Source organism: Hibiscus syriacus, unplaced genomic scaffold (genome assembly GCF_006381635.1).
Source record: "Hibiscus syriacus cultivar Baekdansim isolate YM2019G1 unplaced genomic scaffold, ASM638163v2 tig00111634_pilon, whole genome shotgun sequence".
In the NCBI taxonomy this organism is placed as follows: Eukaryota; Viridiplantae; Streptophyta; class Magnoliopsida; order Malvales; family Malvaceae; genus Hibiscus; species Hibiscus syriacus.
The window spans coordinates 162,954-175,437 of NW_024063140.1; the positions used below are offsets into that span (position 1 = coordinate 162,954).

General features: G+C 31.4%; 2 long non-coding RNA genes across 2 annotated transcripts; both read left to right on the forward strand.

Moving 5' to 3' along the window:
* The first annotated feature begins 7,490 nt into the window (after positions 1-7,490).
* LOC120166321 lies at positions 7,491-7,876 on the forward strand. The gene is made up of 3 exons (XR_005519914.1): positions 7,491-7,542; positions 7,628-7,690; positions 7,780-7,876. It is a non-coding gene; the product is annotated as an uncharacterized LOC120166321 (long non-coding RNA).
* A 1,026-nt stretch (positions 7,877-8,902) lies between these two features.
* Positions 8,903-9,387, forward strand: LOC120166322. Its single transcript, XR_005519915.1, has 3 exons — positions 8,903-8,985; positions 9,079-9,141; positions 9,292-9,387. It is a non-coding gene; the product is annotated as an uncharacterized LOC120166322 (long non-coding RNA).
* The last annotated feature ends 3,097 nt before the right edge of the window (positions 9,388-12,484 follow it).

The following is a 12,484-nucleotide window of genomic DNA, read 5'->3' on the forward strand; positions in this document are numbered from 1 at the left end:
TCGTGAAGATGAAGAGAAATATAAGTATGGTACCATGACAAAACGATCCGCAGCTCGAACTAATTGACTGATATGATATAAAACCAGAGAAGAGCTTAAACCCATGATGAATCTCAAGCAATCAATTACTGAAATGGATCATTGGGAAGACAAAAGATGTTAAAGCTGTTTAATGGAAAAGAAATATTTCGATGAGAAATGTAGAAAATATGTAATGCCTGCAACGGGAATCAGAGGAAGTAGTAGGGTTTTTTGTTTTAGCTATATGGTTTCTGTTTTTGTTGGCTCACTTCACTGCCCTGTCAAGATAGACAGTAGACTATCGCCTATCGAAAATCGAAAACGAGACAAATTTATTTCGGTAAATTATGCCTTTAGTAATTAAATTATTAGTTTTCATTGTTTTAATACCTAAATTTTCATTTTTTAAATTATACTTAAAGTTTAATTTTTATTTCACTTTAGTATTTCATACAAAAACTGATTTTTAACGGCGGATACTAAAATAAAAATTAAGGTAAGATTTGATTTTAAAAAATTAAAAATTTAGATATTAAAACAGATTAAAACTACTTATTTAAATATTAAATGCATAGTTTACTTTTTTTTTTTAATCGAACAAGACAGGGGTTAAAGGATTAGGCCTATTATCTTATGAATAATAAAGACTCATTGAGGCTTACTTGGTCCATGCTTAACCAGCAATATAAGACTCTAGCTATTGGGCCTGTCGGCTGCCATTCCCATTGGACGTTTTTAATAAAAGAGGTCAAATACATCCTAGGTCATTCATTTACTAGTTTAGTTATAACTGAGTCACTTTTTCCCTAAAAAATATAATTTAATCAATCAATTAAAATATTATTATAAAAATAATAAAATAATAATAAAATTTAATATAATAATAATTTTAATATTTAAAATTTGTACATATATCAATTCGGTTTCTAATTAAATATTTTTTAAATTTAACTTTTTGTATTTAAAATTTTTATCAATCTAATTTTTATTCATCTTTTGAATTATATCTTTGATTAATAATATAACGAGAGTTCGTTTTTACAAGTATTGATTGCCTTTTGTCTTTGAAGCATTTTTCATCATTAAGTTATTTAAGTTCTTCGTGAGAGAAATCTTCACACTCCGATTTGTCTCCTCATTACGATTAGGAGAATTGATTAAAGCCAATTAACGAGTTTGCCTAGTCATTTGCGATTAGGAGGATTCGTAGGACATTTGTGCTTCATCTTTATCATCATTATCATCATCCCACAACTACATCACCGCATCATCTTATGGCCAAAGCTTATATATATCAAAGAGAAAATTTCAATTCAAGTTATTTAATCGTTTTTTTATCTTTTTATAATTTTATCCATTATATTTTTAATAATCATCTTCTTGTTTGATTTTCGGCAACCTTCTTTTTCATTTAAAATCTTAACTTGCGGTAAAACTCTGTTTTTATCCCATCTTGTTATTTGATTGAGTCTATTCCCTAGGCTTAATTTCTCGACTTCGAGCAACGTTCATCACTCTACTATCAAGATACCCCAACGGAACTAGTTCGCAACGATTGATCATTTTCATGTTCTTCTTAAATATTTTAATTTCATTTCAATTTCTTCTTGCTAGTTTGCTATTTTTATTAAAAAAATATTTTAAATTATTTATTTTTATAAACATTATATTATTTTATATTATAATGAAAATTTAATCATAAATTATTGTTATTTTATAATAAAATATAATTATTTAATTATTACTTTGATTTATAACTCATTTTGTTTGATAATATTATAAAATATCAGAATGATTTGATATTATGTCTATTTATTTTTAAATGAAATTTTGTTATTATTATAAAAATAATAAAGCGGTTGAATTTTTTCATATGATATGTTAAATTTATTAAATTATAAAAAATAATATAATATATAAAATTTGAGGAGAAAATTAACATTATATTAAATCATATTTTAATTTGTGCTAATATTTTTTAAAAATATTTTAATTAATTATAGCTCAGAAAAATAATCCATTTATAATGTGTATTTTGGTACCTGTAATAAGCAAGGAACGTTTGTTGCATCACTGACCCTTAACCCCATCCCAAAGAAAGGCAATTTTACTCAAAAATCACCCCAAAAATTAAATAACACCAATCAAATACCCTTTCAAGAACATTTATCGATCTAACACTCATTTGGAAGAGAGAGAAGGAGGCACATTCCACCAAACACACTTTGCTTTTAGTTTTTTTAAAAGAATGATTTAGTTTAGTTTTCTGTTAGAATGATTTAGGGGGTTTTTTGGGTTAAAATGGTTTTTGGTTATTTTTTATGTTAAAATGGTTTAAGGGTTTTTTGAGTTAAAATGGTTTAGGGTTATTTTTTTTATGTTGGAATGGTTTAGAGTTTTTAGAATGATTTGGGTTTGGGTTAAAGTGGTTTAGCATTAAGTTTTTTATGTTAGAATGGTTTAAGGTTTTTAAAGTGGTTTAGGATATCTTGTATAATGGTTTAGGGTTCTTAAAGTAGTTTATGATTAAATTTGATTGTATATTAGAATGTTTAAGGTTTTTAAAGTGATTTAGAGAATTTTGTTTAAATGGTTTAGGGTATTTTGTTTAAATGGTTTAGTGTTTTTAAAGTAGTTTAGGGTTAAAGTTGATTGTATGTTAGATTATAAGAAATAAATCTTAAACCAAAAATAATGAATCTTAAACATTAAATTACAAAAAAATATACATATAAGAAAAAGGACATGTAAAATAAACAAGGTCAAATCACATTAAATGAAACTAAAAGATAATGAAATAACATAAGTTGAAACATTAGAAAATACAATTACATTAGTGGTGGTCAACGGTTAAGAGAAAACAATATTGTACTAGATTTTGTTTTTAGTAGAACTAATTAAATTTAATATAAGATTATTATAGACATTGACTCTTGGGTTTTTTTTCCGGTTCATTAACATAAACATTAAACATAATACCCAAACTTAATATAAAGATGTAATAAAAAAGACTTAATATAAGAACTTAATAAAGAAACATAATAAAAAAAATAATCCATTTCATTTTATGAAAAAATTAAAAATATTAAATAAAAATATTACAATTAATTAAATTCTATCGATGTTTCTTTATTGAATGTGTTTCATAAGGTAGTTGTTGTCTATTTCGATGAGGGCTTCTTCTGATAAGTTGCTCTTCCTCTTCACTCTTATCCTCTTCCTCCTCCTCATGCTCATCATCATCATCGGCAACAACTATATTTTGTTGATAAGGGATGGATGATGATGCATGATCTGCATAAAATAAGGACCCTGAATGTGTATGACCAACCATCCCACTGCTAAGTGAGAAATGCAAAAACTGTGAAAAACCTGACATCGATGTCTGCATAGAATAAGCAATAAATATTAGACCCATAGGCATCGCCATATAATATCCGTTAGGGGGTGTCATAAAACCCTGAGGGCTCTGTACGTAACAATACGGTGGTTACATCTGAAACACCGACGATGGTGACATCTGAACCGGCAGATGATTTGAACGTAATTCGGTGGCATCTGAACCGACGGAGTACCTATATAAACTAGTGGGATTGGGATGTAAACTAGTGGTGATGGATGTTGTGATGGTTTCGGTGACATTGATGAGGATGTCGTAGAAGCGCCTACTCTTTGTCCACGATTAAAGGAATAATGATACTGTGATGTTGGACGTATTTCTTGGCGATAATGAATTGGCCCCTCGTGCTCCCTCTGAAAGTAAAAATGGTTTCCTGTTTCCGTTGAACCATTCAATATAGTCATCTAAAATCAAGGAATTAGTTTATAATATATACTTCCAATGGCGCAAGCGTTGATGTCAATTCTCCCACATCGCTATCCAATCTCTATCCTTCACCATCTAATTAACCTCTTTTTTGCCTCGTCTATCAATGTTATGCATATTGTCAAGATTTATAGGTTCTTCAAGAATATATTGCTTGAAACCAAACTAACGAAGCACACGGTCAATCAGATGCCACTCAAAAATAACATAACAGATAAGAGGCACAACAACTACCTATATGTAGAGTTGCCCACTCAACTCAGGCGGGATGCAAGCCCTCATTTCGTTGTTCACACAGGGCAACCATTGGAACTAAAACAAAAATATATATTTCTTATCAAATTAAAATGGGATTCAAATTATATAAAAATAATTAAATCAAAAATTAAAATTTAAAAGCGTACCTCTAAGCCAACTTTTTGATCAATTCGTAATTGAATATCTTGCAATTCATCTGGGATGTCACGATGATTTTTCCTATTCGATGACCACCTATTTAATATAAAAATATATTTCATTATATAATAATAAAAATTTATTTAAAAATAATTTCAATATTAAAATTACCTTGATAGTAACGGAAAGGCAAATGGTTGATTCACGATCGGACACAAAAAAAGGCATGTGATACCATGCCCACGACTGAAGAAGCGGGAGACGTCCGCTAATAGAAGTTTTACTAAATCTCGTGGCCCGACACATTTCTCTAAACAAAAATCCCAAAACTACAGAGCCTCAACTCAACGTGCTGACTACTTCAAAATCGATGAGATGTCGTAACCACATACAATGAACCTGGTTCTAAGATTTGTCGGGCATCAATATATCTCTAATGATTTGTAATATGTATGCCTCACCAAATGCTTTTACCTCGTCCTTGGAACAATTTTTGCTCAACTCTTTAAAATTTCTTTGCAGTCATCCAAACGGTATTCGGCTACCATTGAAATCCTCCGGAGAAGCTCTAAGATACTCTATGCACAAAGACTTCCAATCATCATACCCTACACCACAAATACTAGTTCCATCTACCGGGAGCCCCAACTGCATTGAAACATCCTCCATGGTAATGATGCACTCCCCACATGGCAGATGGAATTTGTATATCTCTAGCCTCCACCTCTCGATCAGTGCAGAAATAATGGTGGGTTCAAGTTTTCAACCTCCTACATGACTCAGTGTGTTCATCTTGTTGCCACGAATAAAAACTTCTAATATACGATAAGTTTTCTAATAAATAAATTATATCAATTAAAATTTGAATTAAATATTTCAAAATTTATTTAAATAAATTTTAACAATTTAAATATTATACGATAAGTATCCTAATATTAAAAAAATTAAAAAGAATATAGTTTATATTCTTACCATATTGACAAAATGACTCGAAATATGATCAGCATCCAATCGCAATATCCCGACCTTCCATTTTTTAAATGTGGATAATAAATATAAACTAAATTAATTTACAATTGAGTAATCAAATAATAAAAAGTTAAGTAATAAAATAATAAAAAAATCTTGACTAAAAATAATAAATATAAAATAAATTATACCTTAAAAAGTATGGTTTCTTGACGAAAAATCACCCTACTAAAAAAATACTACCTATCAAACATCTTTTTTTAACTCTTTTCCGATCTAACATTTTTTTTAAGAGAGAGAAGGAGGCGTACGACAGGTCTTAGCTGATGGGAGGAAAGACGCGTCACATGAAACATGCCTTCCATGAGTTTTATGAATGGTGCGTCCTAGGGAATGCGCCTCCTTTGAGTGATGGGTAATTTCAAATTTTGAGTCAATTTGTAGGTTCCTTGATATACTTCATGAGGCTCAATTATTCGGTCACCGGAAACCAAGGAGTATCGTTGAGGGTTTTTTTACTGTTTCATACTGGCAAGTTGAAGTTTATCACTTTTTTCTATCAAACAATGAATCTTTCAATGCGTAATTAGGGGAAGCTCTGATTGTTTTTCGAAATTTTAGGCAGGTTATGCAATATTGGCTGCAGCAGCTCCTTGGATATTTCGGCCTCTTGGGAATTTCGTCTCACCGTTGCTTTGCAGTTGCGATGTTGTTCTTCTAGTGGTCACAAGTCTCTTTGCCAGGTCATCTCTTGTATTTATTGAATGAAAAGAAGAAAAGATGTTGTTCCAGATCTCTACCGTCCATGGGATGCTTTATAGTATACATTTGAATACGAATTCCTTTATATATCGGTTTGATATAGAAGGAATGCGGTACTATAACAAGGATTTGAGTGCACTGCTAACTTTTAAGTTCTTGTTTTACAGGCTTTTTTCAGCAATATCATGTTTATCAAGTCCAGAAGATACGTTTACGAGTAACTTTACCGATTACTCCATCCTGTTGGTTTCCTAAGTGACATTTAAATTTAGTAGAAGCCATTAAATGTTTTTATGTTTTGTAGGGTTATTATAGTTTCAGTCAGAAGTTGAAGCATATTGTTGGTCTACCATTTGCCATTACTGCTTATGGTGAGTATCTTTTCCGTTATCCGCTTGGACAATAATGGATTATCTCCATGGAACCTTTTCAATTAGGAATTATGATGTAATTTTTTGGTAAAAGATCGTATTTGTCACATCATTATTGTTGTATTAGGAACTGCTTGAATGATGCTTGTCATGGTTTGGCAACCCTACATTAGTTTTCTTTCCACCTCTGCTATACCCAGGTAATCTACGGCTCAGCAATAATTCCTTTTTCTTTAAGCTTGAGATATATTTCTTATGCTTGTCGAAGGATTTATTCGAACTAGTTACTTTTTAGCCTTTATTGGGGATTGAGAAAGAAATACTGATTTTGTATCCTATCATATTGATTTAAATGTTTGCATCTTGAAACGTGTGCGATTTATGAGTTCTAGATGCTCGTTCTAATTAGTTTTATGTTACAATTTCATCATTGGGGCTGTATGATGCCATTGATGATGTTGGTTCAATCCAGAAGTTGCAATTAAAAATATATTACAATAACATTCCTAGTTCTCCCTTTCATTCAAAACTACATATTGTTGACAATATCCCACTTGATTTGCAGGATTATTATGTTGGTTGAAGCAGTATTTTCTGCATTCGTTATGATTGTGTATATTGGTAAGCTCACACATACATGTGTAGAACCACTCGAAGAGTTTAATTGAATAAAACATGCCTATAATATGAGTTTCTTTTTCTTTCTTTTTTTATTCAGTTAGATTCCAATGCGTTTCTTCGCTTTTGTGGTTATTGTAGGCTATGTACACCAGTACAATTCATTGGATTCTTAGCCTTATATTTTGAAGTCATTATATTCTCCCCTTCAACCACAAAGTCCTTTGGAAGATTTGAGGTAATGGAAAAACTTTTGTCAATCCAATCTGAATTTTCAAGATTCACCGTGAAAGAAATCCGTCTTTCAATCTTTAATTTAGTTAGACTAGTTTGATATTGCCATTTCGGGAGCGTTGCTGGTTTCTGGATATCCTGATTATAGTCGCTGGAGATTCATTTGTCATGAAATCAAAGACAAAGATTAATAAGAAATTATGAATCATAACTGTTGTTATACATTGGTGTTTGCCATGTTTGCTTCTGATTGGTGTTCCAGGTATCACAATGGTGGTCGACTCTGATCAGCAAATGGCTTTACTGCAGTATCAGCGTGAAAAACTTCATTTTCTGAGTGAGGAGGTACTTGAAATAGTTGTTTTTCTAATTAATTTTGCAGTAGCCTAGCAGTGTACCCGTAATACGAGCAATATATCTTTATCTGCAGGTTCTCCGATTGCAAGAGTGCATAAGCAAATATGAAGGATCTAATGATGGAACCACACCTCAGGTGATTATTCATATTTACAGATGAATGCTGTGATAACTTTGAAAGAAATGGTCAAAATAATGGTTGGTTACTCTCGACTTCTTTTCCAGGTCGATCTTGCCCATCTATTAGCAGCACGTGATCAAGAATTGCGAACACTATCAGCTGAGGTACACTAGTTAATATTGGAAACATGAAAATTTGCGGGCTTGCACTATCAGTGCAGAGATTTCTTTTGAACAAATAAACTTTTCATGCTTGCATATCATCTGTTGTACTTATGCACCTTTTTCCCTTTTCATGCTGTTCTATCTGGTTAGAACATATGCTCATGTTCAGGGGCGGATGCAATCCTAGGCCTACTAGGCCATGGCACCCCCCATGCCCAAAAAGGGGAAATTACTTATTGAGTCACTCATAAATTATTTACTTTTTGTTTTGGTCACTTTTATTTATTTTAAATCACACTTAATTTATGTTTTGGTTCTGTTTTGGTCACTCATCTTTAAAAAAATGTCATGTTAACATCGTTAAATTTTTTAATGGTAAGTGATCAAAATAGAACCAAAATGTGAGGTTAGCTATGATTATGAAAAATAATAGTTGAGTGACTAAAATATAAATTAAGTAATAGATGGGTGAGCAAATAGTTAGTTTACGCTAAATAAAAACATGTATGAATTATGTTAGATAAAAAATTTATTAAGTTTATATTGGCCTAGTCTATAAAAATTTTCTGGTTTTGCCACTGCTCATGTTCATGGTTTAAATAGGTGATTTATGCTTGAGGGTAAGGATTTAACCTGTAAAGAAGCGGGGTGTTCATTTGGCATGCAAACCCTACAGTCCTATCCCTTCTTTTTTCTAGTTGAAGTATATGTTTCTCACACCCATGTCTGGGACATTTTCAGACATGGGTATGGGGGTTGACGGCTGACACCCTAAATGCACGAAAAGTTATCAGATGGATATCCATATCCAACACTTATGCTCGAGTCAATATATGCATTTCATGTACATCTTTGGATATGCACTTCGGGACAGGGAGTGTTTCTTTGTATTTGAACTCCAATTTGTTCATTCTTCTCCATGCACCCTAGGTTGTTCAACTTCGAGCATTGGTAGTGATCGTTCTACCTATCTCTCCGGCATTTTTTTTTCAGAGAAGTGTGAAAGTATTAGATTCAGTCAGAAACTGAGATATTAAACTATTCGAATTGTAGATGAATGAACTACAGTCCTAGCTAAGACTTGCTTGTTCTTTAATGGCGGAGACGGAGGCAGAGGTCTAGCACGTTCGAACAACCAACAATCAGGTAAGCTGGAAACACCTAATAGTAAAATGGTGAAAACGATTGTAATCTCACACTGCCATGTTGAAATTTACGTTGCTGAAAACCCCGAAACAGCATGTCGAAGAAAACGAGAGGTTGAGAGCTATTCTAGGAGAGTGGAGCACCTGAGCAGCAAAGGTAACTTTCCCACGATCCTTTTCGTATTTGTGTGCATGTTAGTTCGTTTCTTCGGATATAGACATGTGTATCAAATACGGGTGCTGAATATGTTTTCATCGTTATATCGAATGATATTAATGTAATGACAGATCAATGGTTAAAGGCAAGCTTGAACGAGCCTTGGAGATTGAGCGGATGTCGAACCTCGAACTACAGAAGATTTCAACGTCTAGAAGAAATCCATCGTCACATACATCAGGTGAATGAAGAGCCTAAATTACTCCTTCCACGCCACGTACGGACAGACTGATTATGATTCTGATTGGAATGACTTTGGGGTGGAATTAGTGTTTTTCTCACTGCTATACGTAATGAATCTATTAAATTTACACAATCCTTTTCAATCACTCTTTTTACATCGTTGTATACCCCAACGAAAAAAATAAACATTAATTGAACTTCGGTGGAGAGTTTAATTCGTCCATTTTTATTTATGTTAGTATGATCGTCTGTGAAAATAACACTATTTTTAAAAAATGAAGATTAATTATCCATAATTTTATGTTAATAAATCTCTGGGTGAAATTATTGGTAAACAAGGTATTTTAGTAAAAACTTGAACCATTTAACACGGGAACAAGGTTTTAATTAGAGATCAAATGATCATTCGAGTGAATCCAAGATGAATAAATTTTTTACTACTTTTGTTTAATATGAGTTTAGTTCAGATTTTGATATTTAAAGAGAAAAAAATCACATGAAGAAGATACATAAAAGGATGGACCCTCTCTCACCATATGTTATATAACTTAGGGTAACCTACCTGTTTACTCACTGAACTTTTCTCTCTCTCTTATTTCATTCACCGTACTTTCAATTTTTTTCAATTTACTCACTAAACTTCATACATTGATTTTTTTTTTTCATTTTTTTGCTCTTTTTTCTTCTTCCTCCTACATTCCGACCACCATACCGATCGCCATTCTAACCAAATCCGGTCACCGGAGGTCAATGATTCTAAAAACTTTTCACCGAACGTATCTCATCATTTTAAATGCAAATTTGGTGTTTCTTTAACCGAAAAACATCCCAAATCTCATTGCTAATATCACTCAAATTCTATTCTTAGTGCCTCTTTTCTCGAGGAAGCCATCTCCAACGACCTCTCTTTCTCTTGAATTTAGTATGGATTCTAATTTTTGGACCCTTCAATCTAGTTTTGGTATACCCAATCTAGGAGGAGACTTATAAATAAAATACTAACCCCAAATAGCAAGCCACAATGGATTATCTCTTGCCACAATGAACTAAATCAACAACCCAACAATTTTACAAACTCACTCAACAAATAGCAGCACCTACTAGCAACATACCTGCGAAAAGAAAAATTAGCAACCAAACTAGTAAAACGAGGATCTTTAATATGGAAATTGTTGATTTCAATTTGGGAATGTTTAAATTTCAAAGATATAAAATTGTAGTGGCATTTTGGGTTAATTCTTGCTTATCAAATAGAGGCAGGGGCGGAACATCTTGGGGGCAGAAGGGGAACATAGCCCACCCAACTTTTTTGGGTTAATTCTATTTTAAGTCCTTGAAAATTTTAAAACAGTTAAAATTAAGTCTTGACCCCTTCTAAAATTATCTGGTTTAATTATTTTTAAGACACTGTCAGTTTTAAAGTGAAATAAATTAAGTCTTTCTCTTAAATTTTCTGGTTTAATTATTTTTTAGGACATGGCAATTTTGAAATTAGTGAAATTAAGTCTCAATCCTCTATTTTTGTGATTTAATTACCTTTTAGAACCTTGTTCGGTTAAAAAATAAGTAATTTGCCCCTCTCATAGTTTAATCCTAGCTCCGCCCTCGAATAGAAGAGTGTCAGTTAAGTTTTGGGAAGGAGAAGGAGAGACAGTGATGTTTTGAAAGAGAGAGAGTGTTAGATTCGTCATCGTATGGAGGATTTCATGGTTTTATTAGAATGAATAGATGGTATTTTGGTTAAGAAACAGAGACAAAAGTTATAATTTCGTTTTGGCAAAGCAAACTGCCGTTATGAAGGTTGGAATAGTGGCCGACATGGTGGTCGGAATTTGGGTTCAGTAAAGCTGAGGAGGACTGGAAAGAGAATGGGGGAAGAAGAAAGAAAGAAAAAATGAAGAGAAAAATATTTTTTATTTAGACCTAAACTATGTAGTTTTGTTATAAATTTGATTTTCTATAAGATCCAAAACTATGTCGTTTTGATGTTAATTACTATGTCATAATGCTGTTACCAGATTAACGACAGAGTGAAATAATAGAGAGAATAAAGTTCAGTGAGTAAGTATAACTTACCTTATAACTTATGATAAAATTTTATATAAATACATAATTCAAATTTTGAGCTACTTACGTTAGCTTATTGTTATGTCATCGAATTGATAATTTCTCGCGAAAAATGCATAAAATAGACAAACATGTAATATATAATTATTTCACTACTATCATTATTGGATAACTTTAATTAAAAATTGATGTTTTTATTAATTTAATTAACGATAAGTGGCGGAATACAAGAGGGACTAGTGGAGCTGTGGAGGTCATGTCTCCCTTAAAATTTAAAAGATTATAATTTAGATCTTTAAAGTTTTTAAAATTTTTAATTTGTACCCCAATTTTTTTTAAAAATTCAATTAAAATTTAAAACTTTTAATGTTCTTAGTTAAATCCACTCCCATAATGTTTAAAAATTATCATTAAGCCTCTCAAAATTTTAAAAATTTTAGTTATACCCTAAGTTTTGGAAAAATGTAAATTAAACCCTTCAAAAATTTTAATTTAAACCTCCAAAATTTTTAAAATTTTAAGTTGACCCCTAACTCTATTACCAAGTTCTACTACTTTCGGGTGATATTGAGTCGAAAATAGAATCCAAAAATAAAAAAAAATAATGTAAAAGTAACCAATAACAATATAAATATAATGCATGAATAAATACCAAGTTTATGGATATCTATATTACATATTAAATCTTTGACTAAGTTCAGAGATTGACTCAAAGGAGACGAGTGGAGACAATCATTTTCTTGAAAATTTTAGTATATGTTTTAGGTTTTTTTATATTTCCAATTGATAATATATTTTCGTCCCCTATAGTTTTATAGGTTCACCCCTCTTAAACTTTTAGAAATTTACCCCGTTAACATAAAATCATGTGTCCGTATGTGAATAAGTTAATATCACTTATTACCCATACGTTAACAAAATTAGAAAATTATAAAAATTATCTTCTTTTAATTCAGCTACAAAACAATCTTTTTTTATACTTCGTCATTTATGTTACAACCAAGTTTAATTTATATAAAAAATAAAATTGTTA